Source organism: Phyllobates terribilis, unplaced genomic scaffold (assembly GCF_046119375.1).
Source record: "Phyllobates terribilis strain yellow unplaced genomic scaffold, ASM4611937v1 Scaffold_4__5_contigs__length_816908805, whole genome shotgun sequence".
NCBI lineage: Eukaryota > Metazoa > Chordata > Amphibia > Anura > Dendrobatidae > Phyllobates > Phyllobates terribilis.
In genome coordinates, this window is record NW_027362764.1 from 217,183,873 (window position 1) to 217,210,292 (window position 26,420).

A 26,420-nucleotide genomic window follows, 5' to 3' on the forward strand; every position below is an offset into this window, starting at 1 on the left:
AACTGGGCGCGTTAGAACAGCGGTGGGTCGCAAGGATGTCCAAATTCCAGTATAAAATCGATAAACACTAAACTATGGAGGGCACCATCCAAATCAAAAAGGAGATCAACATGCTGCACACCACATAAATACACGTGAAAAAAAGGAAAAGAGGTGTGCTATGAAGCAGTGATCACCCAACAATACTTCAATAAATTATCATACGTTATAAGTTACAATAAATTTTATTCATTACAAATATAAATACATATAAACAACGTCAAAAAACTCAAATAGCTAAAACACAAGTAAAATCAATATAGTGGGGTTACCCACTAATTTGAAGCCCACCTGCTCCAAAAAACATCCCTAGTTACAACAGAACAAGCAGTACCATAATACAAGTGCCAGTATTATCCCTGGTGATCAATATCGTACACATGCATATTAGTTATGACTGCCTGACATTAGTATTCAAGGAGGTGTACTATAGTCCAGAAAGATGAAGAGGGAAGTATGTACCTACTACAGCAGAGTATATATTGAAAAATACAAAAAGTCCCAAACATAAATGAAGCCCATATAGAATATCTGAGCTAAAAAATACTATATACTCACATACCACAAAAAGTACTATTCAGGGTATAAATAAATACAAAACCCTTTCATGCTGTAAGTATCCCTCCTGCACATAATAGAGCTAAGATCAATCACCTCCCTGAGCACAAAATCCTAGGCTGGGATGATGCAGGCGGGCATACAGTGCCCAACGCGTGTCGCCACTACACGTGGATTCATCAGGGGTCTATAGGGCACAGGTAAGATGACGCTGTTATATATAATCAAGAACCTAATTACCATTTCAGCAGCTGATATGCGGCCACTCCAAACCGTACATTGCAGAAACATGGCGTGACCCCCAACCTGGAAGTGCTATGCATTGCACATGTGCAGGAGAGCATACAGGAAGTGAGGGGGAGGATCGCATCCTCCCCATGGTAACCCAGACGCTGCAGCTAGTAACCCAAACGCTGCAGCTTGTGCATAGATGCACATTGCACAAAGCAGACAAAGCCATGATGAGCAGAGTGATGCCCTCATCCCAAAGGCTAAAGGTCGCATCATGTATGTTGAAAAGTTATGCATTATGTGCAAGGAAAGAGCACCATCATAGTGAGAATATTTTGTCTTTCATAGGTGTAATGCCATAAGCTGGGCATCCTGCCACAGGCTATCCCAAGTCCTAATAAGTCCTGTCTGACCCTAAAGGTCATCAAATTAATCTAGTTATTTATAACATACCCCCATAACAGCTTGGCACACAGTAGGGTTGGCCAGAGGCAAGCAAACTATACCTGAATCAGAGAGAGCACAATTTTGGATACTGGGCTTAAAAAAAAAAAATAAATAAATAAATAAATAAATTGTTTATATATTTTTATGAATAATATTATGCCGATACACACATGACAGTGTCACAAGCATTCTCCAATATATGCAGTGCGCACTGCTCATTCAAACATGGTATACGACACGGCGTAGCACCCGCACAGCTATAGATTAACGTACACATAAGTCAGAGACAAAAATATATATACGATTTTATTATGAATAAATATGACCAAATCGGATTTCAGTCGATCCCAAGAACCCCATTATATACAGGGCTTCTCACCATCCCAAAGCTCCCCCAAAAACTGCTGTATAACACTGTGAGACGGTTGGTTTGATTATATCTCAGTGGGGGCCCAATCAGGTCTGCAAGGTAAGTAAAATTCTATATGAAGTACTGATGGTGAATAAGGGGTACTTTTAGTCCCCACAAACAATCAAGATGCCCATAACACCACCGCAGGACAGACCCAAGTGCTTGCATGTATGTTTGGTATCCAAGTGTAATTATCTGCCACAAGATTGATGTTAAACAAATATATTCACTCGGGTTTATGAGGACAAGGTGCCATTCAAAGAGAGGTGAGACCCTCATATTTGAGTATCTCATGCGATATCCAAGTTCGACATATAGCCGATACAGCCACTTCGCACACCTTTTACCCCCTTTGGAAAGACCCAAACCTCAAATGAGTTGTTGATATATATAAAGACAAAGTAAAAGTTATTATAAATATGTCAGGCTTTACGTCTAAATCCGCCCATATATGCAATATTGATCATCAGGGAGACAAAGAACGGACAAAATGTCAAACCACCTGGAACACAACAGAGAAAAAGTCTCCATATAAACAGACCCGTAGCTCAGATCATCAAAAGACAATTAATTATTTTATAGTTCATGATATACCAGGCAATTGCCATGGAGAGTCCAGAAACAGAGTCATCAAAACAATAGCAATAGCCACCAATGCTCGTTCCATTAGTCCAGTCCAGATGTTTCCAGATGGTTGCACTATTCCATATGTGAGGTCCAAACAGGCGATGGAGCCTAGGTCCTCCATAATCTTCATGGTGTTCTGTGTATCCCACATCCAGGTGATGTTCCATCCTGTCCTCCTATATTGTTTTGTACCGGGGTCATCCTCACAGTCCTTCCAGTACCATTTCCATAATGTCCAGACCTGGGCCAGGAAAGTTGGAGACCGGGGCATTATAACAAATAATTCACAGCAGTTTATAAAACCCTGTGAATAATAACTCTCCATTTAGTCCCTTAGGAGCCAGGCTGTGCAAATTATAGATCCATTTCGATTCGCATCTCAAAAGTGCCTTTGTCAGGTCACCCCCCCCCTTATGTTTCCAATCCAATTACCTGCAGTCCCACTATTCTGCTCCTATGGACCTCCAGGAAATGTGCAGCCACTGATGTAATAGGTTTGTCTTTGTCCCGATCTCTCTTTGCCATTGAGATATTCGAGAGATGTTGCTGTATCCTCTTTCTTAGTTCCTGCGTCGTCTGTCCCACATAGATTTTCGGGCAGCCACAGACCAGAGCGTAGACCAGATTACGGGATCTGCAATTAAAATAGGCCTTAGATTGAATCTTGAATGGCACACTTGGAAGTACAATGCCATCTTGTGCCACAGTGTACTGGCAGATGTTGCAACTACCACAGGGGTATGTTCCCAAAAGCTTATTACCCCTTTCCAAACTCCTTACAGGACGTACAAAATGGCTATTGCAAAGGCTATCCTTGAAGTTTTTCGCCCTCCGAGCAACCAAGCTAGGTGCTGCCGGGATATGTTTCATTAGTTTTGGCTCACTAAGCAAAATGCCCCAGTTTTTAGAGAGGATCTCCCGGATGTCGCTCCACTGGTTGTTAAAGGTCGTAATCAAGCTTAGTGGCCTGGCACAATTTCTTACCCGTGCTTGGAGTAGATCATCACGGTTCCTAGATTTTTTGGGGGGAGCTTTGGGATGGTGAGAAGCCCTGTATATAATGGGGTTCTTGGGATCGACTGAAATCCGATTTGGTCATATTTATCCATAATAAAATCGTATATATATTTTTGTCTCTGACTTATGTGTACGTTAATCTATAGCTGTGCGGGTGCTACGCCGTGTCGTATACCATGTTTGAATGAGCAGTGCGCACTGCATATATTGGAGAATGCTTGTGACACTGTCATGTGTGTATCGGCATAATATTATTCATAAAAATATATAAACAATTTATTTAGTTATTTTATTTATTTATTTATTTATTTATTTTTTTAAAGCCCAGTATCCAAAATTGTGCTCTCTTTGATTCAGGTATACTTTGCTTGCCTCTGGCCAACCCTACTGTGTGCCACGCTGTTATGGGGGTATGTTATAAATAACTAGATTAATTTGATGACCTTTAGGGTCAGACAGGACTTATTACGACTTGGGATAGCCTGTGGCAGGATGCCCAGCTTATGGCATTACACCTATGAAAGACAAAATATTCTCACTATGATGGTGCTCTTTCCTTGCACATAATGCATAACTTTTCAACATACATGATGTGACCTTTAGCCTTTGGGATGAGGGCATCACTCTGCTCATCATGGCTTTGTCTGCTTTGTGCAATGTGCATCTATGCACAAGCTGCAGCGTTTGGGTTACTAGCTGCAGCGTCTGGGTTACCATGGGGAGGGTGCGATCCTCCCCCTCACTTCCTGTATGCTCTCCTGCACATGTGCAATGCATAGCACTTCCAGGTTGGGGGTCACGCCATGTTCCTGCAATGTACGGTTTGGAGTGGCCGCATATCAGCTGCTGAAATGGTAATTAGGTTCTTGATTATATATAACAGCGTCATCTTACCTGTGCCCTATAGACCTCTGATGAAGCCACGTGTAGTGGCGACACGTGTTGGGCACTGTATGCCCGCCTGCATCATCCCAGCCTAGGATTTTGTGCTCAGGGAAGTGATTGATCTTAGCGCTATTATGTGCAGGAGGGATACTTACAGCATGAAAGGGGTTTGTATTTATTTATACCCTGAATAGTACTTTTTGTGGTATGTGAGTATATAGTATTTTTTAGCTCAGATATTCTATATGGGCTTCATTTATGTTTGGGACTTTTTGTATTTTTCAATATATACTCTGCTGTAGTAGGTACATACTTCCCTCTTCATCTTTCTGGACTATAGTACACCTCCTTGAATACTAATGTCAGGCAGTCATAACTAATATGCATGTGTACGATATTGATCACCAGGGATAATACTGGCACTTGTTGTATTATGGTACTGCTTGTTCTGTTGTAGCTAGGGATGTTTTTTGGAGCAGGTGGGCTTCAAATTAGTGGGTAACCCCACTATATTGATTTTACTTGTGTTTTAGCTATTTTGTTTTTTTGACATTGTTTATATGTATTTATATTTGTAATGAATAAAATTTATTGTAACTTATTATAACGTTTGATAATTTATTGAAGTATTGTTGGGTGATCACTGCTTCATAGCACACCTCTTTTCCTTTCTCCAGTATAAAATCGCCAATCGGTCCAAGGCCCTGAACACACATGCAGATGCCCTGTCCCGGGTTACTCAGGCGGGGCAGAAGAAGGACAGAGATGAGGAGCTCGAAGGCGACGAGATCCCGGATTTCAGCCAGTTCGCCGCTGCTGTGGTCGACGCCCAAGAGACCAGAGAGGAGCCGAGGCCCGCTCAGATTCTGGGCCGTTCAAGAGACGAATGGATACATCTGCAGCAATCCGACCCGGAGCTAGCAAAGTTGAGAGAATGGGTCACCCTTAATCAGAGACCCGACCAGGAAACCAGAGCCGCTTCACTTCCAACTACCCTACAAATCCTAGGCCAGTGGGAGAGGCTCCTCCTGAAGGACGGCTTGCTATGCCGAAGAATCCAGCTGCCTCGAGAGTTTGATGTTACCTGGCAAGTGGTAGTTCCAGGAGCGCTAGTAACACAGCTAGCCCAAGAAGCTCATAGAAGAGGTGCTCACTTCGGAGTAGAAAAGACCTTCCGGTGGTTGCAACGGCTGGTGTATTGGCCTCAACTGCGACAAGAAGTCGAGGGGGTCTGCCGAACATGTCGCCAGTGTGAGTTGAACAAGCCCCCGGAGCAAAGAGCTCCCATTCAGACCATCCGAACTTCTGCCACCTTGGAAGTCTTGATGATTGACTACTTGATGGTAGGAACTTCATACAACGGTTATGGACACTGTTTAGTCATGACTGATCACTTCACCAAGTTTGCAGTAGTGACGCCCACTAAAGATCAGACTGCAGAAGCCGCAGCCAAGGCCATCTGTCAAGATTTCATCCAGATTTATGGGTGCCCGATGCGAATACATTCTGACCAGGGGGCCTGCTTCCAAGGACGAGTGATGGATGAGCTATACCGCATCTATGGGATCGACCGTTCCCGGACAACGCCCTACCACCCGCAAGGGAACGGTGCATGCGAGCGCTTTAACCGAACCCTGTTGCAAATGTTGCGAACACTGGAAGCGGACAAAAAGATGAAGTGGCCCGAATTCGTGTCCGAGCTGGTGTGGGTGTATAATAATCGAGTTCATGCAACCACCGGCTACACCCCCTACATGTTGCTGTTTGGAAGAAGTGGCCGAGAAATGACCGAACTGGAGCTAGACTCAGAAGACCCCGGTCCGGGCAGTAGCCCAAGTACCTGGATTCGAGAACACCAGCATCGACTCCATACCGTGAGAAGACTGGTTGCTCAGAAGTTTCAGGAAGTAGAGCATGCAGTTCGGCCCCCGACCACAGGTGGATCGCTTCAGCCAGGAGACCGAGTGCTGGTGAGGGCTAAATGATTTGGGAGTAAGCTGGACCATCGTTGGGAGGCAGTACCATATCGGGTGGTGAAGAAGGTTCACACAGACATCCCCGTCTACGAGGTTAGGCCCGAAGGGGATGAAGCCGCGACATCCAGGGTGTTGCACCGTAATATGTTGCGACCTTGCTCCTCTGAAGCAGAAGTCTGTAACGGGGCTGGGCCCTCAGACGTGTTGGTTGAAGTGCCACATACAGGAACATTGGGGGATGAAGAAGGGTGGGCCACAATGCAGTTGGGCCCGTCAGAACCGTTGGTGCCACTCCCGAGTGGAAGTCAGAATGAGTCAGGAAATGATTTGCAATCCCCAGTAGTTGATTCCTCGGATCTCCCGGAGTCTCCTCCGCAAGAAGAGCCCCGCAGAACTGAGCGGGCTAATGACGGAATTCCTCCTAACCGGTATGCTCAGGAAGAGTTTATCTGGTCTCGAATCCAACAGAAAACGCTTGCACTGCCTGGAAGGAGATCTCAATTCTGCGAGGAGTCCACTCGCCCGAGGACTGGCGAGCAAAATGGAGGGAGGAATGTAGAACGAGCAAGAAAGCTTGTAAAAGAACTTCAACATGACGTTTCAAGGATGGAGCGAGACTGCCATCTACTGGCCAGAGACAGTCAAGCGGAACCAAAATATACAAGGGAAGTTGCAGGGAGGGCAGATTCAGACGCTGGACCCGATCAGGTGACTTCCAGGATGGAGTTCAGAGAGATAAGAGGCCAGCGCGCCAAACCTGAGGGGTCTTTGGCGCCAGGCAGCAGAGAGGAGCAGACGTGCTCCCTGCGTCCTGAGAAACCCCACGTGACAGGCAAAATCCAGAGGCCTGAGAGGTGCTCCAGCCGGGCACCGGTAAAAGAGCTCCGGATCCCTCACAGTTGTGACCCGAGTGCTGTGCCTGCTGAGGATACTAGGAACCTGATCGCGGTGCTGAGTGAGTTCGCGGAACCCGACGTCGGCCGCCGACAGACGAGGCCTGGACCCCCCTATCCAAGACTCGAGAGACTGCCTCCAACGGCCAAGCAGAGAGGAGCTGCATACGTGAGCAGGGCCGTCACTTCCACTGCTCACCCACGGTACCGGGGACAATTGGGTTTAATTACTCAAGTTGGGAGGGGAACGGTTGGGGCTAAAGTAGCACAACGTGATTTAATTGAATTCATCCGGAAAGAGACTCACGGCCTAGCGGGAATAACCGGTGACCTCCGCTAGGGCCAAATTCACGGTTAAAGAACTTGTGTGGTGTCTCTCATGCTTGAGGGCATCACCTTACTTTAAGAGACTGCGCCTTATATTAAGAGACTACGCCTTACTTTGAGAAATTTCGTATTTTTCTGATATTTCAAACCACTGTTTATTACCCTTGTTGCTAATCCCTTGTTTCAGTATACCTGTTGTATAAAACTGTTTACAAACATCTCTGACTATTCTCGCCTTGTGTCTCTGTGCGTTGCATTCCGGCACCTGCATTACAACTGCTTTGCACACTCTTGGCATTCTCTTGATGAGCTTCAAGAGGTAGTCACCGGAAATGGTTTTCACTTCACAGGTGTGCCCTGTCAGGTTTAATAAGTGGGATTTCTTGCCTTATAAATGGGGTTGGGACCATCAGCTGATAGTCTTACTGAATAGACTGTTAGAATTTGTATTATGGCAAGAAAAAAGCAGCTAAGTAAAGAAAAACGAGTGGCCAACATCACTTTAAGAAATGAAGGTCAGTCAGTCCGAAAAATTGGGCAAACTTTGAATGTGTCCCCAAGTGCAGTTGCAAAAACCATCAAGCGTTACAAAGAAACTGGCTCACATGAGGACTGCCCCAGGAAAGGAAGACCAAGAGTCACCTCTGCTTCTGAGGATAAGTTTATCCGAGTCACCAGCCTCAGAAATTGCAGGTTAACAGCAGCTCAGATTACAGACCAGGTCAATGCCACACAGAGTTCTAGCAGCAGACACATCTCTTCAACAACTATTAAGAGGAGACTTTGTGCAGCAGGCCTTCATGGTAAAATAGCTGCTAGGAAACCACTACTAAGGACAGGCAACAAGCAGAAGAGACTTGTTTGGGCTAAAGAACACAAGGAATGGACATTAGACCAGTGGAAATCTGTGCTTTGGTCTGATGAGTCCAAATTTGAGATCTTTGGTTCCAACCACCGTGTCTTTGTGCGACGCAGAAAAAGTGAACGGATGGACTCTACATGCCTGGTTCCCACCCACCGTGAAGCATGGAGGAGGAGGTGTGATGGTGTGGGGGTGCTTTGCTGGTGACACTGTTGGGGATTTATTCAAAATTGAAGGCATACTGAACCAGCATGGCTACCACAGCATCTTGCAGCGGCATGCTATTCCATCCGGTTTGCGTTTAGTTGGACCATCATTTATTTTTCAACAGGACAATGACTCCAAACACACCTCCAGGCTGTGTAAGGGCTATTTGACCAAGAAGGAGAGTGATGGAGTGCTACGCCAGATGACCTGGCCTCCATAGTCACCAGACCAGACAATAAAGATGGTTTGGGGTGAGCTGGACCGCAAAGTTAAGGCAAAAGGGCCAACAAGTGCTAAGCGTCTCTGGGAACTCCTTCAAGATTGTTGGAAGACCATTTCCGGTGACTACCTCTTAAAGCTCATCAAGAGAATGCCAGGAGTGTGCAAAGCAGTCATCAAAGCAAAAGGTGGCTACTTTGAAGAACCTAGAATATAAGACATATTTTCAGTTGTTTCACACTTTTTTGTTAAGTATATAATTCCACATGTGTTAATTCATAGTTTTGATGCCTTCAGTGTGAATGTACAATTGTCAAAGTCATGAAAATACAGAAAAATCTTTAAATGAGAAGATGTGTCCAAACTTTTGGTCTGTACTGTATATATATAGTGGTAAGACACCTCACTCGGCCGCTTCCGGAAGTAGACTCAGGATCTGTGTTTTCTCTACAGGCTTTATTATGTGGCATAAAGCCCTGCAGCTCCAGCAATAATAAAGACAGCCTTACTGGCAAAACATCAAAACAAAAGATAAACGATAGCACAGTCCATAGCAGTGTGGGGTTCGCCCACACAGGTTGTAGTCCCAGCTTTCAGCTCCTCTCTGAGCTGTGGCCTTCCAGTCTGGAGTCCTTGCCTCTCCAAACTCCACAACAGCAAAAAAAATAGAGACTGAGCATTTAAACCTTGGTCAGCCACACCCTGAGGGGAGGTAGTGTGAATGGCTTCCCACCCTCTTTGCCATTCACAAAAAAAACACCCTTTAGTGAGTTTGAGTTTGCAGGTTTCAGTTCACACAGGCTAGCAACCTGAGTGACACATACCTCCCCTCGGATATCACACCAGTGACTCTGTCACATATTCCCCCCTCTGCCCAAAGCCGGGGGTTTGGGCACCTTCCAGTACCAGACAGGGAATTCTAGAAAGGGCATCAGCGTTCCCGTGTAACTTCCCGGGCCTATGCTCTACATGAAAGTTAAAGTCCTGAAGAGCTAGGAACAATCTGGTTACCCTGGCATTTTTACCCCTGTTTTCCTTCAACCATCTCAACGGGGCATGGTCTGACACGAACTTAAACTTCCGGCCTAGTAGGCAATATCTTAGTGTATCTACGACTCACTTTATGGCTAAACACTCTTTTTCTACTATTGCGTAGTTCTTCTCGCAGGACAAAAGCTTCTGGCTCAGAGAATGGGATGTTCTTCCCCATTTATCTCTTGAGAGAGTACGGCTCCTAGACCAACCTCTGAAGCGTCTGTCTGGACCACAGACTCTTTCTTAAAGTCTGGTGCAGCCATGATCGGCTGCTTACACAGTGCTAACTTCAACTGTTGAAACATGGTCTGTTTCCTCCATCCACTTCACCATGGTTGATCTGGTTTCTTTCAGGAGATCTGTCAGTAGCGTGGCCATCATGGAAAAATTTGGGATCAACCGCCGGTAATATCCAACCATTCCCAGGAACGCTCTCACTCGTTTCTTGAAGAGCGGTTGCAGCCAGGTCTGGATTACCCCCACTTTATTGACTTGCGGCTTTATTTCACCTCTCCCGATGACATAGCCCAAGTACTTGGCCTCCTCTTTTCCAACGGCGCATTTTTTTGGGATTTATTGTAAATCCCGCCTTCCTTAGAGCATCCAGAACGGCCTGTAGTTTAGGTAGATGACTAGCCCAGTCTGGGCTAAAGACTACAATGTCGTCAGGTAGGCTGCAGCATACTTCTTATGTGGGGCTAGGATCCGATCCATAGCCCTCTGGAAGGTGGCTGGGGCCCCCTGTAGTCCGAACGGCATCCGAGTGTATTGAAAGCACCCAAAAGCCGGTACAGGGGTAGCACTGCTGCAGCAAGGCATGTCCTCTGAAAGTTGGAGGAGTGTCAGCTCCAGTAAGGGGGGAAATAGGAGAGCAGGGCAGGCCAGGCAGGTGCTGGTAGTGTGGGACTCAATTATTAGGGGAACAGATAGGGCAATCTGTCACAAAGACAGGGATCGTAGAACAGTGTGCTGCCTATCTGGCGCTCGAGTCCGGCACATCGCTGATCGGGTTGACAGATTACAGGGGGGGGGGGCTGGTGATGACCCAGCGGTCATGGGGCACATTGGCACAAATGACAAAGTTAGAGGTAGGTGGAAGGTCTTTAAAGATGATTTCAGGGAATTAGGCTGCAAGCTTAAAGCAAGGACTTCCAAGGTGGTATTCTCTGAAATACTACCTGTACCACGTGCCACACCAGAGAGGCAATGGGAGATTAGGGAGATAAATAAGTGGCTCAGGAACTGGTGTAGGAAGGAGGGGTTTCGGTTCCTGGAGAACTGGGCCGATTTCTCAGTTGGCTACAGATTCTATGCTAGGGACGGGCTACACCTCAATGGGGAGGGTGCAGCTGTGTTGGGGGAGAAAATGGCTAGAAGGTTGGAGGAGTGTTTAAACTAGGGATTGGGGGGGAGGGTATTCATTTTATAGGTGGGGAAGATAGTGCAGATAGTGACCTGGGGACAAATAAAGAAATTGGGGGTGGGGTTAGAACAGTCAATATAGTAAGAAGGAATAGGGGTACAGAGAGATACATAAAATGCATGTACACTAATGCCAGAAGCCTCACCAACAAAATGGAGGAATTAGAATTAATTTTGTTGGAAAATAATTATGACATGGTGGGGATATCTGAGACATGGCTGGACGAGAGCCATAACTGGGCAGTTAATTTACAGGGCTGTAGCCTGTTCAGGAATGACCATACAAACAAGCGAGGGGGGGGGTTGTGTTTATATGTAAAATCATCCTTAAAACCCATCTTGCGTGAGAATATGTGTGAATCTAATGAAAATGTAGAGTCCCTGTGGGTGGAGATAAGGGGAGGGGGAAAAAATAATAAATTACTGATAGGCGTTTGTTATAAGTCTCCAAAAATAATGGAAGCAGCGGAGAATATCCTCATAAAGCAAATAGATGAAGCAGCGACTCAAGGTGAAGTCATTATTATGGGGGACTTCAACTACCCTGAAATACATTGGGGAACAGAAACCTGTAGTTCAAGCAAAGGCAAAGGTTTTTGACAACTATGAGAGACAATTACCTTTCACAACAGGACCCAACAAGTAGGGGGGCACTGCAAGACCTAATATTAACCAACAAGCCAGACCACATATCAAATATACGAGTTGGGGGGTCACTTTGGTAATAGTGATCACAAAATAATAGGTTTTCATGTATCCTTTAATAAGATGTGTAGTAGAGGGGTTACAAGGACACTAAACTTCAGGAAGGCAAATCTCCAACGGTTGAGAGATGATCTTAGTGCAATAAACTGGGACGATATCCTGAGACATAAAACTACATAAAGCAAATGGGAGACATTTATTAGCATCCTGAATAGGACCTGTGCACAATATATACCCTATGGGAATAAACATGCTAGAAATAGGAGGAAACCACTATTGCTAAATAGAGCTGTAAGAGGCGCAATAAGTGACAAAAAAAAAGCATTTAGAGAACTAAAGCAATTAGGTAGTGATGAGGCATTAAATAAATACAGAAAATTAAATAAATTCTGTAAAAACCAAATCAAGGCAGGAAAGATTGAGACAGAGAGACTCATTGCCAGAGAAAGTAAAAATAATCCCAAAATATTCTTTAACTACATAAATAGTAAAAAACTAAAAAATGATAGTGTTGGCCCCCTTAATAATAGTCTGGGTGAAATGGTGGATGAGGATCAGGAAAAAGTCAATATGCTAAATGATTTTTCTTCAACATTATTTACACAAGAAAATCGCATGACAGAAAACATGATTAGTGATGACAAAAATTCTCCATTAAATGTCACTTGCTTAACCTAGCAGGAAGTACAGCAGCGTCTAAAAATCACTAAAGTTGACAAATCCCCGGGCCCGGATGGGATACACCCGCGAGTACTGCAGGAATTAAGTAACGTCATAGATAGACCATTATTTTTAATCTTTAAAGATTCCATAATAACAGGGTCTGTACCACAGGACTGGCGTATAGCAAATGTGGTGCCAGTATTCAAAAAGGGAACAAAAACCAAACTTGGAAATTATAGGCCAGTAAGCTTAACCTCTACTGTGGGTAAAATCCTGGAGGGTTTCCTAAGAGATGCTATACTAGAGTATCTGAAGAAGAATAACCTCATGACCCAATATCAACATGGGTTTACGAGGGACCGTTCCTGTCAGACTAATCTAATCAGTTTTTATGAGGAGGCAAGTTCCGGACTGAACCAAGGGAATGCAGTGGATGTTGTGTATATGGACTTTTCAAAAGCTTTTGATACGGTTCCACACAAAAGGTTGATACGTAAAATGAGAACAATGGGGATAGGGGAAAATATATGTATGTGGGTTAAGAACTGGTTCAGTGATAGGAAACAAAGGGTGGTTATTAATGGAACACACTCAGACTGGGTCTCAGTTAACAGTGGAGTACCACAGGGGTCAGTATTGGGCCCGCTTCTTTTTAACATATTTATTAGTGACCTTGTAGGGGGCATACAGAGTAATATTTCAATATTTGCAGATGACACTAAACTCTGCAGGGTAATCTATACAGAGGAGGACAATTTTATATTACAGGAGGATCTATGTAAACTAGAAGCTTGGGCTGATAAATGGCAAATGAGCTTTAATGGGGATAAATGTAAGGTAATGCACTTGGGCAGAGGAAATAAAATGTATAATTATATGCTTAATTATAAAACACTGGGCAAAACTGTAATTGAAAAAGACCTGGGTGTATTGGTGGACAACAAGCTCACGTTTGGTGGCCAGTGTCAGGCAGCTGCTGCAAAGGCAAATAAAATAATGGGATGCATTAAAAGAGGCATAGATGCTCAAGAGGAGAACATAATTTTACCTCTATACAAGTCACTAGTGCGACCACACTTAGAATACTGTGTACAGTTCTGGTCTCCGGTGTATAAGAAAGACATAGCTGAACTAGAGCGGGTGCAGAGAAAAGCTACCAAGGTTATTAGAGGACTAGGGGGTCTGCAATACCAAGACAGGTTATTACACTTGGGGTTATTTACTTTGGAAAAACGAAGGCTTTGGGGTGATCGTATTACTATGTACAAGTATATGAGGGGACAGTAAAAAGACCTTTTTTACTCTGAGGCCTGAGAAGGGGACAGGGGGGCATCTTCTACGTCTGGAGGAAAGAAGGTTTAATAATAATCACAGACGCGGATTCTTTACTGTAAGAGCAGTGAGACTATGGAACTCTTTGCCACATGATGTTGTAATGAGTGATTCACTACTAAAATTTAAGAAGGGCATGGATGCCTTTTTTGAAAAGTATAATATTACAGGTTATATATACTAGATTCCTTGATAGGGCGTTGATCCAGGGAACTAGTTTGATTGTCATATGGAGTCAGGAAGGAATTTTTTTCCCCAATATGGAGCTTAGTGTTTGGCTCATGGGGATTTTTTGCCTTCCTCTGGATCAACATGTTAGGCTATGGGTTGAACTAGATGGACTTAGTCTTCCTTCAACCTTATAAACTATGTTACTACCTCTTCACCTTTTAGTTTGGTTACCCGGTATAATAGCTCCCCCTGAACTGCAAAGTGTGTGTACCTGGTGTCTGTCCCCGGCTCTTGAGCACCTCTAATTCAGGGAGTTCTGCCCCCTCGGTCACAGTCTTGTCCTCGTCGCCAACAAGGACACACAGTGGGAACTCGTCCACTTCTGATGTCGACCGGGGTATTTCTTTTGTCCCTGCGACTCAGTCTGAATCCCTACCCCCACAAGTCCTAGAACAAGGGAAAATCGCACCCCAATATGACGGGATGTATGAGGCCCTTGACCACCCTGACCTCGTGGGATTGGGCGCCACAGTCTGTTCCGACTGTCACTCTGGCCACTGGGTAGTTCTTGGCGTCCCCATATATGCAGCGCACGCCCACAGATTTGGTGGGGATCAGCAGGTGGGGAAGGACGCCAGCATACACCCAGAGGTGGACCCTTTGCACTCTGACAGACGTAATCACTCCTGAGCGTACCAATATTTCGGTTTTTAATTTGGCGTATTCCTTTGTGTCCTATAAAGTCAGATCGCAATAGGCCTTCTGCGGCTCCCCGGTCAAATATGGCGCAAGAACCTCCGACCACTGCTCCAGCGGCAATCTCTCCCGTTCCGCCACCCTCTAAAAAACAGTCAGGAATGCCTCAACATATTACCGTCTTCCTGACGTATGCGTCATCACCTGGACTTGTCGGAGCGGTCGCCTTGCAATGGATCGCCTCTGCATGTAACTCGATACTCAATCTGCTGCTGCTGTTGGCGATGCTGATCCTGTTGCTGCTGTTTCTAGAGCTGAATTTGTTGCATCAGCAGCTTAGTGGTCTCTTATTGCTGCTGTAGCTATTCAAGGTGCTGCTGCATGCTCTGCTGCACGCTCTGCTGGCTCTGCAAGTGCTGTTGCTGCATGCTCTGCTGGCTCTGCACCAGGTGCTTAATTAGCTCTTTCATGCTGCCGGACATCTCCTACTAGCTGACAGCTTTTACCCAGGACATACATAGGTCTCTGTAGCAGGTACACGTGTGCCTGGAATCTTGCATGCACTCTTGCACCAACTGTGGTAAGACGCCTCACTCAGTTGCTTCCGGAAGTAGACTCAGGAACCGTGTTTTCTCTGCAGGCATAAATATGTGGCATAAAGCCCTGCAGCTCCAACAAAGATAAACACTGTCTTAACAGACAAAACAACAAAACAAAAGATAAATGATAGCACAGGTTGTAGTCCCAGCTTTCAGCTCCTCTCTGAGCTGTGGCCTTCCAGTCTGGAGTCCTTGCCTCTACAAACTCCAACAGCAAAAAAAAGAGAAACTGAGCATTTAAACTTTGCTCAGCCACACCCTGAGGGGAGGCAGTGTGAATGGCTTCCCACCCTCTTTGCCATTCACAAAAAACCTCACCCTTTAGTGAATTAACCCCTAGCATATAACATGCTGGCAGAAATTTTGCAGGTGGAATTATATACTTAACAAAAAAGTGTGAAACAACTGAAAATGTGTCTTATATTCTAGGTTCTTTAAAGTAGCCACCTTTTGCTTTGATGACTGTTTTGCACACTCTTGACATTCACTTGATGAGCTTCAAGAGGTAGTCACCGGAAATGGTTTTAACCTCACAGGTGTGCCGTGTCAGGTTTAATAAGTGGAATTTCTTGCCATATAAATGGGGTTGGGACCATCAGTTGTGTTGTGCAGAAGTCAGGTGGATACACAGCTGATAGTCCTACTGAATAGACTGTTAGAATTTGTATTAAGGCAAGAAAAAAGCAGCTAAGTAAAGAAAAACGAGTGGCCATCATTACTTTAAGAAATGAAGGTCAGTCAGTCCGAAAAATTGGGAAAACTTTGAAAGTGTCTCCAAGTGCAGTTGCAAAAACCATCAAGCGCTACAAAGAAACTGGCTCACATGAGGACCGCCCCTGGAAAAGAAGACCAAGAGTCACCTCTGCTTCTGAGGATAAGTTTATCCGAGTCACCAGCCTCAGAAATTGCAGGTTAACAGCAGCTCAGATTAGAGACCAGGTCAATGCCACAAAGAGTTCTAGCAGCAGACATATCTCTACAACAGCTGCTAAGAGGAGACTTTGTGCAGCAGGCCTTCAGGGTAAAATAGCTGCTAGGAAACCACTGCTTAGGACAGGCAACAAGCAGAAGAGACTTGTTTGGGCTAAAGAACACAAGGAATGAACATTAGACCAGTGGAAATCTGTGCTTTGGTCTGATGAGTCCAAATTTGAGATCTTTGGTTCCAACCACCGTGTCTTTGTGCGACGCAGAAAAGGTGAACGGATGAACTCTACATGCTTGGTTCCCACCATGAAGCATGGAGGAGGAGGTGTGATGGTGTGGGAGTGCTTTGCTGGTGACACTGTAGGGGATTTATTCAAAATTGAAGGCATACTGAACCAGCATGGCTACCACAGCATCTTGCAGCGGCATGCTATTCCATGCGGTTTGCGTTTAGTTGGACCATCATTTATTTTTCAACAGGACAATGACCCCAAACACACCTCCAGGCTGTGTAAGGGCTATTTGACCAATATGGAGAGTGATGGGGTGCTACGCCAGATGACCTGGCCTCCACAGTCACCAGACCTGAACCCAATCAAGATGGTTTGGACCACAAAGTGAAGGCAAAAGGGCCAACAAGTGCTAAGCATCTCTGGGAACTCCTTCAAGATTGTTGGAAGACCATTTCCGGTGACTACCTCTTGAAGCTCATCAAGAGAATGCCAAGAGTGTAAAAAGCTCATCAAAGCAAAAGGTGGCTACTTTGAAGAACCTAGAATATAAGACATATTTTCAGTTGTTTCACACTTTTTTGTTAAGTATACAATTCCACATGTGTTAATTCATAGTTTTGATGCCTTCAGTGTGAATGTACAATTTTCAAGGTCATGAAAATACAGAAAAATCTTTAAATGAGAAGGTGTGTCCAAACTTTTGGTCTGTACTGTGTGTATATACAGTACAGACCAAAAGTTTGGACACACCTTCTCATTTAAAGATTTTTCTGTATTTTCATGACTATGAAAATTGTACATTCACTCTGAATGCATCAAAACTATAAATTACCACATGTGGAATTATATACTTAACAAAAAAGTGTGAAACAACTGAAAATATGTCTTATATTCTAGGTTCCTCAAAGTAGCCACCTTTTGCTTTGATGACTGCTTTGCACACTCTTGGCATTCTCTTGATGTGCTTCAAGAGGTAGTCACCGGAAATGGTCTTCCAACAATCTTGAAGGAGTTCCCAGAGATGCTTAGCACTTCTTGCCCTTTTGCCTTCATTCTGCGGTCCAGCTCACCCCAAACCATCTCGATTGGGTTCAGGTCTGGTGACTGTGGATGCCAGGTCATCTGGCGTAGCACCCTATCACTCTCCTTCTTGGTCAAATAGCCCTTACACAGCCTGGAGGTGTGTTTGGGGTCATTGACCTGTTGAAAAATAAATGATGGTCCAACTAAACGCAAACCGGATGGAATAGCATGCCGCTGCAAGATGCTGTGGTAGCCATTCTAGTTCAGTATGCCTTCAATTTTGAATAAATCCCCAACACTGTCACCAGCAAAGCACCCCCACACCATCACATCTCCTCCTCCATGCTTCACGGTGGGAACCAGGCATGTAGAGTCCATCCGTTCACCTTTTCTGCGACGCATAAAGACACGGTGGTTGGAACCAAAGATCTCAAATTTGGACTCATCAGACCAAAGCACAGATTTCCACTGCTCTAATGTCCATTCCTTGTGTTCTTTAGCCCAAACAAGTCTCTTCTGCTTGTTGCCTGTCCTTAGCAGTGGTTTCCTAGCAGCTATTTCACCATGAAGGCCTGCTGCACAAAGTCTCCTCTTAACAGTTGTTGTAGAGATGTGTCTGCTGCTAGAACTCTGTGTGGCATTGACCTGGTCTCTAATCTGAGCTGCTGTTAACCTGCGATTTCTGAGGCTGGTGACTCGGATAAACTTATCCTCAGAAGCAGAGGTGACTCTTTGTCTTCCCTTGCTGGGGCGGTCCTCATGTGAGCTAGTTTCTTTATAGCGCTTGATGGTTTCTGCAACTGCACTTGGGGACACTTTCAAAGTTTGCCCAATTTTTCGGACTGACTGACCTTCATTTCTTAAAGTAATGATGGCCACTCGTTTTTCTTTACTTAGCTGCTTTTTTCTTGCCATAATACAAATTCTAGCAGTCTATTCAGTAGGACTATCAGCTGTGTATCCACCTAACTTCTGCACAACACAACTGATGGTCCCAACCCCATTTATAAGGCAAGAAATCCCACATATTAAACCTGACAGGGCACACCTGTGAAGTGAAGACCATTTCCGGTGACTACCTCTTGAAGCTCATCAAGAGAATGCCAAGAGTGTGCAAAGCAGTCATCAAAGCAAAAGGGGGCTACTTTGAAGAACCTAGAATATAAGACATATTTTCAGTTGTTTCACACTTTTTTGTTAAGTATATAATTCCACATGTGTTAATTCATAGTTTTGATGCCTTCAGTGTGAATGTACAATTTTCAAAGTCATGAAAATACAGAAAAATCTTTAAATGAGAAGGTGTGTCCAAACTTTTGGTCTATACTGTATATATATATATATATATTTATTTATATATATATATACACATATATATATATATATTTATATATATATATGGGTATTGTTTATAGGCACTTGCATTATATGTATTTATTATTTATACTTCATTTATTAGAAATGTAATCTACCAATTTTCTTCTTATTGCTTCCCCTTCATTTTTAAACTTTGATATATTTATTATTTACAAGTTTATTATTATTATTAATAATAATAATAATAATTGAATTCATAAAGGCTAACACCATAACTGAGACTTAATGTAGATATATGGCATTGGAGAGATCTATTTAATAAAGCTTTTCACACTATTCCTGCTTTAAAGAGTAACCGTCGCTTTAATTTTTATTTCAGAAATCAATAGTACGTGTAAAATAAGTAACTTTATAATATTCTGTATCTTATCAGTGGAATCTGCTTCCTTCTTTTTCCTCCTGGACTGATCATTCACTCTCAAATCATGGGTAAAGTCTGTATTCAGTGAAGTCTGATGTTTGCCATTATGGAGATGACCATTGCTTTTAAAATTCTATGTAGAGAGAAGTGAAAAGGAGGGAGAAGATAAAGAGTTAGACATTCTGCTCCATTTTCCACCTTTCATTTCCATTCAATCTTATGAGCAGCAAATGCCATCTCCTATTTCAGTAATGGGAAAATCAGTATTCACTGAATACAGAATTTACCTGTGAACTTGGATTTGTGAGAATAAATGATCAGTCCAATAGGAGAAAGAAGCAGATATATTGTAAAGTTTCTTATCTTCCCATGAACTATTAATTTATGGAAAATAATGAAAACGATGGTTAGTCTTGAGCGTAACCCAGAGAAGATCCCATCTGAGACAAAACAATTAGAAATTGTTTGGTGAAGTTTTTCTTCCTAGTTTTTTTTTCGATGCAATGTAAAGAAGAATACTGCAAATGTGAATCTGCTGATCTTTTACTTTCATAGGAAAAAACAGCTGTCCTGTCTATCCAACCGAATTGGTTTTTGCTTTGGACATGTCAAGTGATGTTAAACCGCCCTTGTTTAAACGAATTATCAACATTGTCACGTACATTATGACAAATATAACCGTTAGGGAAGGTAACTGTCCAGTTGGGGCAAGAGTGGCCGTGATGGCATGTAACGAGCATACTAATTATCTGGTGAGGTTTTCTGACTTCCAAAACAAAGATAAATTGATGAATGCAATAAAGAACATATCTCTGGAAAGTTCTAATAAAGGTCGTGACCTTGGAGCCTGCATGAGATTTGTGGCCCGAAATGTGTTCAAGAGATCTCTCCAAGGAGCTACTGTAAGGAGAATTGCAGTGTTCTTCAGCAATGGTCGTAGTGAAGACCCTGCAGCAATCAGCACAGCCGCCATGGAATACAACGCTCTTGGAATTATACCTGCAGTCATTTCCTTTTCTCCTGCACCTGCAATCAAACGAGCATTTTCAGTAAGAATTTGACTTTATTTTATTGTAGGGATCAATCCATAAGATATATGCATCACTTTGCCATATTTTTCTTATTAATGGGGCATTGCCATTTTATAATATACTGCAAGATATACAATAACATTAAGTTTAGTGTTTGTCTGACCTCTGAGACCACATCCGGAGAATAAAGGTATCAAGCGCTCTTCACCAATTGCTGTGTAGGAATAATAATAAATAATAATTTTTTATTTTTATAGTGCCAACATATTTCGCAGCACTTTACATGATAGAAACTTGAAGCACCGTCGCTCAAAAAAAAGGGACTGAACTGCAGGTCCGTGCCCAAGCAGTGGTTAGGAAAGACATAATGCACTGAAACTGTAGAGGGACTTCAAAGATTTATTATGCACTGTTTGAAAATCCCTTCTCAATGACTCAAATGCCCATAATTAAATAAAAAACACTTAATACCTCCTAGACCAGCGCTGTCCCTGCAATATCGACCCTCTGTCCCTAGACTGATCAGCTGTAGTCTTTCAGTTTTCTATCAGAGCGGAAACATTCCAGGGGCAAAAGTGACGACACCACAGGAACATTGCTGGTCCAGGAGATGAGTATGTATTTTTTTTTATTTTAGGATGGGGTTGTTCACTACTGGAAAACCCCTTTAATACCTCTACTTCCCATCATAAAATATAAAAACTGCATACTTAACATTAACTTGTGCTGTGGTCTCTTAATTTTAAAGATTAGGTTGAGGACCTTAGCAGATGGATGACATAGTCTATATTCTAGGCTCCATGCACACTTTACATTTCACCATATGATGCTCTGTTTTGTTACATATCTGTGAGCTGTCTCGCCCTAGAAGCAATTCTTTTAAGTGGGAAATACCTCTATAAAATGGCATGCAGTGGATTTGTTTTCCACAAATGTGACAAACAAATACCTCTGTATGTAATTACAGTTCTACAGAGGACCACGAAACGCCGAAATACGGCCACGTGCATAAGGCCTAATTTTGAAAATATATCACATTGCTTGTGATACAGACTGTATTATAGTTCAGATCATCATTCACTGTTCACAGGTTTCAAAGCTGAATTCTTCATACATTCCATTGTAACTCAACATCAGCACAGAGCTCGTTCTTGTAATCTCCATTCTAGAATCCCGTTTACAGTATAATGATCTGATGTTGAGAAACTATGGCATTCTCTCACCATAGTATAGGAACCGCCATAACGAGGACAAGCAACTTTACATGACATTCCGCACTATAATACTGATAATAATTACTGTACATAAGTGTAAAATGGTGTTTATACTTAGAGATTCCACTTAACTACACTTGATTTTGAAATCACCTTTGTAATGTTTCCATAGATCGATGACTCGGGGACATTTAAGTTGTTTGAGATTACTGCAAAAGAGTTTGAACCACAAGTACAAACCTTACTAACGTGCACCCTTTGTTACGGTGAGTCCAAAAGAGCAGCTGTGAATGTGACTGATTATATGAAAATAAATAAGATATTCAAAAGATTGTACAAATGTCTTAAGGGTGATTTATAAACATTGTTATATGCAAAAAATTCTGAATTTCTTTGCTTTGTGGGCCTTCTTTTTCCGTGTTCTTTTTGTGTCCAGATGTTGACTATAATAGACATATATCAAAATGGATCACGAACAATACGTTTTTGTACCTACATAGCTTTAACGATCAAATCTTCCAGCGAGCTACCGTGACTGCAGGGTTTGTCCTTATCTCTCCTCTACTGAAGAATCTTCTAAGTTCATATACAACCAAATCCATCTAGTTTAGGTTGGTTCCACACATGCTTTTAGAGACTGGTTGACTTTTGGTCTTGTGTACAGTATTGTTCATTTTTGTCTGATGTTCTATTTCCTATTTGACTTTCTGCCACCAAATGATGTGCCTCTGGGTTATAATGCACAAATCTGTGACCCTATATGAATTTTGTTTCTCAAATTACACTGTGTTCCAAATTATTATGCAAATAATATTTTCTCAGATTTTCCCAAATTTCCTATATGAATTGCAGTCATTGTAATTTTCCAGTCAAATAACTATTAGAGTACAATTGAAAGGTTTTTGTACAAACTGCCTATGATAACAGTATATTTTTTAAAAAATAAAATACTCAAACTGAACTCAAAATGCATGTTACAAATTATTATGCGCAGCAGAGTTTTCAACCTTTTCATTTTAATAAAGAACAAAAAAATGGTCATTTTTGAAATTATAAGCATTAGCAGGTTATTACAAACTGAAATCAAACAGTTTTCAACTCAAAACCTTATTCTAGGAGATGTTACATTTGCACATAGGACCGCTTGTTCGAAAGGAGCTTCTGAACTCTCTCGTCCATTGAATTTGTCAGGTTTTGGATGGTTTCTGCTTCCAATTGTTTTGCATGAGGACAGAAGACCCTCCCAGAGCTGTTGCTTAGATGTGAACTGCCTCCCGCCATCATAGACACTCCTTTTGATGATGCTCCAGAGGTTCTCAATGGGGTTGAGGTCAGGGGAGCATGGGGGCCACACCATAAGTTTGTCCCCTTTTATGCCCATAGCAGCCAGAGATGCAGATGTGTTATGTGCAGCATGAGACGGGGCATTATCATTTGCATTTGAGAAAAATTTACCTTTATGTATTTGCATTTGTTGTTCTTATATTTTGTAATAATCCTGTGGTCAACGCAACTGCTGTCAGACTATGATTCAGAATAAGGTTCCTATACTGTAGCAAGTAAGGGCTGTTATCTAGATGACATATATTGTAGAATCATTTTCCAATTTTGTCACCCCCCCCCCCCAAAAAAAAAAAAATATTACTAATTGTTTGTCTTCCATTTCAGATACATGTAAACCAAGTACATTGTGTGGGAAAAGTAATTCTGCACTGACGGGGCCTATGGATGTAGGTTTTCTCCTGGATAGTTCTTATAACATGAATCAAGATGAATATGAAGCAGCAAGAAGTTTCATCAGTGCAGTGATTGATGGACTTGATATTCCAAAGACTGGTTCTCGAGTGGCCATGGTCAGTAGTGCGCCCCCTGGCTTTAGTTCAGGCACTCAAGGGAAACCATACCTTGAATTTGATTTTTCAACATACAGTAACACAAAGCGTATGAAGAGACATCTTCGGGAAAACACCCACCGTCTGCAAGATCCACCTGTGTTTGGGGATTCATTGAAATGGATGCTTGAAAACATCATGGCTAAAACATCGGACCTAAAGAAAAATAAGGCCATTATCATGATATTATCTGGAGAGACAAGTGAGTGGGATAAAGAAACTCTGAAGGCAGCGTCTTTAGAAGCCAAGTGTCAAGGTTTTGCTCTGTTTGTAATTTTCATTGGTAAAACATCTAATAATACTGAACTCAAGGAACTTCCGAGCTCTCCCACAGAACATCACCTGCTCCTGCTCGGTGAAGTTCACAAGCCAAATTTTGAATATGCCACCAGATTTACCCGGGCATTTCTAAATTCTGTTAAATGTAAGTACATGTAAACATCTAACTAAACATTCTTGGCAATACTTGGTTTAGAAAGGGAAGTATAACAATAATTATTTCAAAAACTTAAGAAGTAACGTTTCTCCTTGTGGAGAGTGACATGTGGGTATAAGGAGACTCATAGGCAATGTAATGATCCTATGGAAATTGAAATATGCAAACAGCCTCCTCACAGAGGAAGAGGACAGGAGCTCTAGTGCCACCTATTAGATGTAGCAATCCTAAAAGGCAATATCGACCCTTTAACAAGCCTTTCCACAAGACTTAGAATAAGAAGCCAAACCAGGAACTCTATTTGCAGACATGTGTTTTGAGGGAGGGCTTATTTATCTGGGTGAGAGGTTTGGCTTCTTATCCTAAGTAATGTGACAAGGCTCCTTAAATGGTTGATATTGACTTTTAGGATTACTACATTGAATAGGTGGCGCTAGAGTTCCATTTCTCTTTCTCTCTGAAGAGATAATTTGTATATTTTATATTTACAAAGTGCAAAATAACTTGGTCCCCTCTAGGGCAAGAACACTTGCTCAGAGGGTAGGTTCACACAAGGGCATCAAAAAAATAATTCAGAGTTTCACCCAGAAAACTCAGACAACTTGTTTCTCACTTGTCTTCCATGTGCAGTCCGTATAGAATCCGTTTTTTACAGCAGCAGTTATTAATCGTTTACAAGACCGTTTCCCATGTTACTGAAGTGCAATGTATTTGTAAATTTGGATGCTATACAGTGGCTTGTTACGGCATCCGATTTTTTGGGTGTACCTATAGACTAGAATGACCGAGTTTCATCCATTTACGAAAGAAACTAGTGTGTGCTGTGATTTTTTTTTTCACATGCAGATTCGGTCAGTAAAAAAAATTGCTCATCTGCACTACCCACACATGACTGCAGCCACTACTAGAAGGAGATTTATGCAGTTGTCATTGAACTCATCATGACTTAGATGAGTCTGTATAGCAGATGCAGTCGCAAGTGATGGCTGTCGCCAGAATGAAATGAATCAGCACATTAGAATGTACCCTCAGAAATTTGAGCTAAATTATTTAACCCTTTCACCCCCTTTCGACTACCAAGAGTATTCCAAAAAATGTTTTTATCTCACTACCAATTTGCAAACCTTAAACAAGGAATGTTAAGTATTAACCTAACATCCCGTTTAGATTAGGCTCCTGATTACATCTGCAGTGCAGGTTCTGTCAAATTTACTGGAAAAAATAGGTTATATCCCATTATATTTTCCAGTAAAATAATTAACATGCGTGACATGCAGAAGTAGTGCTGTTGCAGAGTGTGTCAAGCAGAAGTAGTGCTGTTGCTTTAAAAGCATCCAGCAACTAGAGGGGTTAACACAGTCACAGGAGAAGGGGAGTGTTTTAGCAGAGCCCCAGGGGGATTGTGGGGAAGTTGTTTACTGTCTGGCCGGAGCGGAAGAGAAAGGTGGCTTATAATCTGTATCTGACAGAAGGCAAGGGAACAGAATTCAGGTCAGGAGGGAAGCTAAACAAAGGTCAGTTAGACTCCCTGAGCTAACAGTGTGGAGTATTATCGGCCAGGAAGATAAGGACTGGAAGGAAGCCTGTCATAGAGATTATCTCCCTCATCACTCCCTTCCCCCCCTCCATCACCATGCAGGATAAAGAAGGTTATGTATTATTGAGTCCTTGTGAAGGAAAAGCCTGTGATTGTGTATGCATTAAAATTGTGCTGTACTGTGCTACCAGATAATAGACTGTGTACTGCTGTGCTGCAAAGGAGACTGTACTGTTATTACTGGAGCCTGTGGCTCAAAGAGACATTTGCATTGCATTGGCTGTGCCTCATTAAATGCTACTGTTCTACCTTTTATGAAGATCCTTGTCAGATGTGTCTGGTCAGCAACTGAATCTATTGTGTGCCTGAGAGAGCTGCAGCCTATGGTCGCCCTGAGTAACGGTTTCCCCAGGATTCCAACGAACTCATGTAACCGGTCTCGCCCCTATCTGAACTTAGGCAGCGTGCATGTAACATTGGTGGCCCGTATGGGGAATCCTGAGCGGGAATTAGGGTGTAGAGGGAGAAGAGGAAAAGTGTCTGGAAAAACACAGCAGCACAGCACCTCAACTCAACTCTGCTACACCACTTAAAGGAGACCAGCCCTAAAGAAAAACTCACTAGCAGCAATGGATGTGGAAATACAAATGGACAGAATTAGTGAGCTGCTTCTTCAGTTAACTTGTGAAGAATTGAGAACAGTAGCAGAACATGTAAAGATGTCAGTAAAACAGATTTCCAAAGCACACAACCGCAGGCAACTGTTAGCTGCCATTAATGCAAAAATGCATGAGCTGGGGAGAAAGAAGCTGAAGACATCATGGGGACATTCCTCCAGGAACTAACATGGTTTTTAACCAGGTTGAAGTTGAAGGATGGAGGGGTGACACCAATTCCTAAAAGCGGGAATCTCCATCCACAAACTGAACTACAGGAATTGAAAGAACAATTGAAAGCCCTAACAACAGCCCTGCAGGAATCGACCAAAACCTCTGAACGAGTGATAGACTCAGACAGGACCTTTGCTCAGGTTAGGTAAATCAGGGAGACAGTCCTCTTTAACACC

The 26,420-nt window shown here is 42.8% G+C and overlaps 1 pseudogene; it reads left to right on the forward strand.

Moving 5' to 3' along the window:
* LOC141265248 (collagen alpha-6(VI) chain-like) overlaps positions 1-26,420 on the forward strand; it is a 341,127-nt pseudogene that overhangs the window by 274,835 nt on the left and 39,872 nt on the right.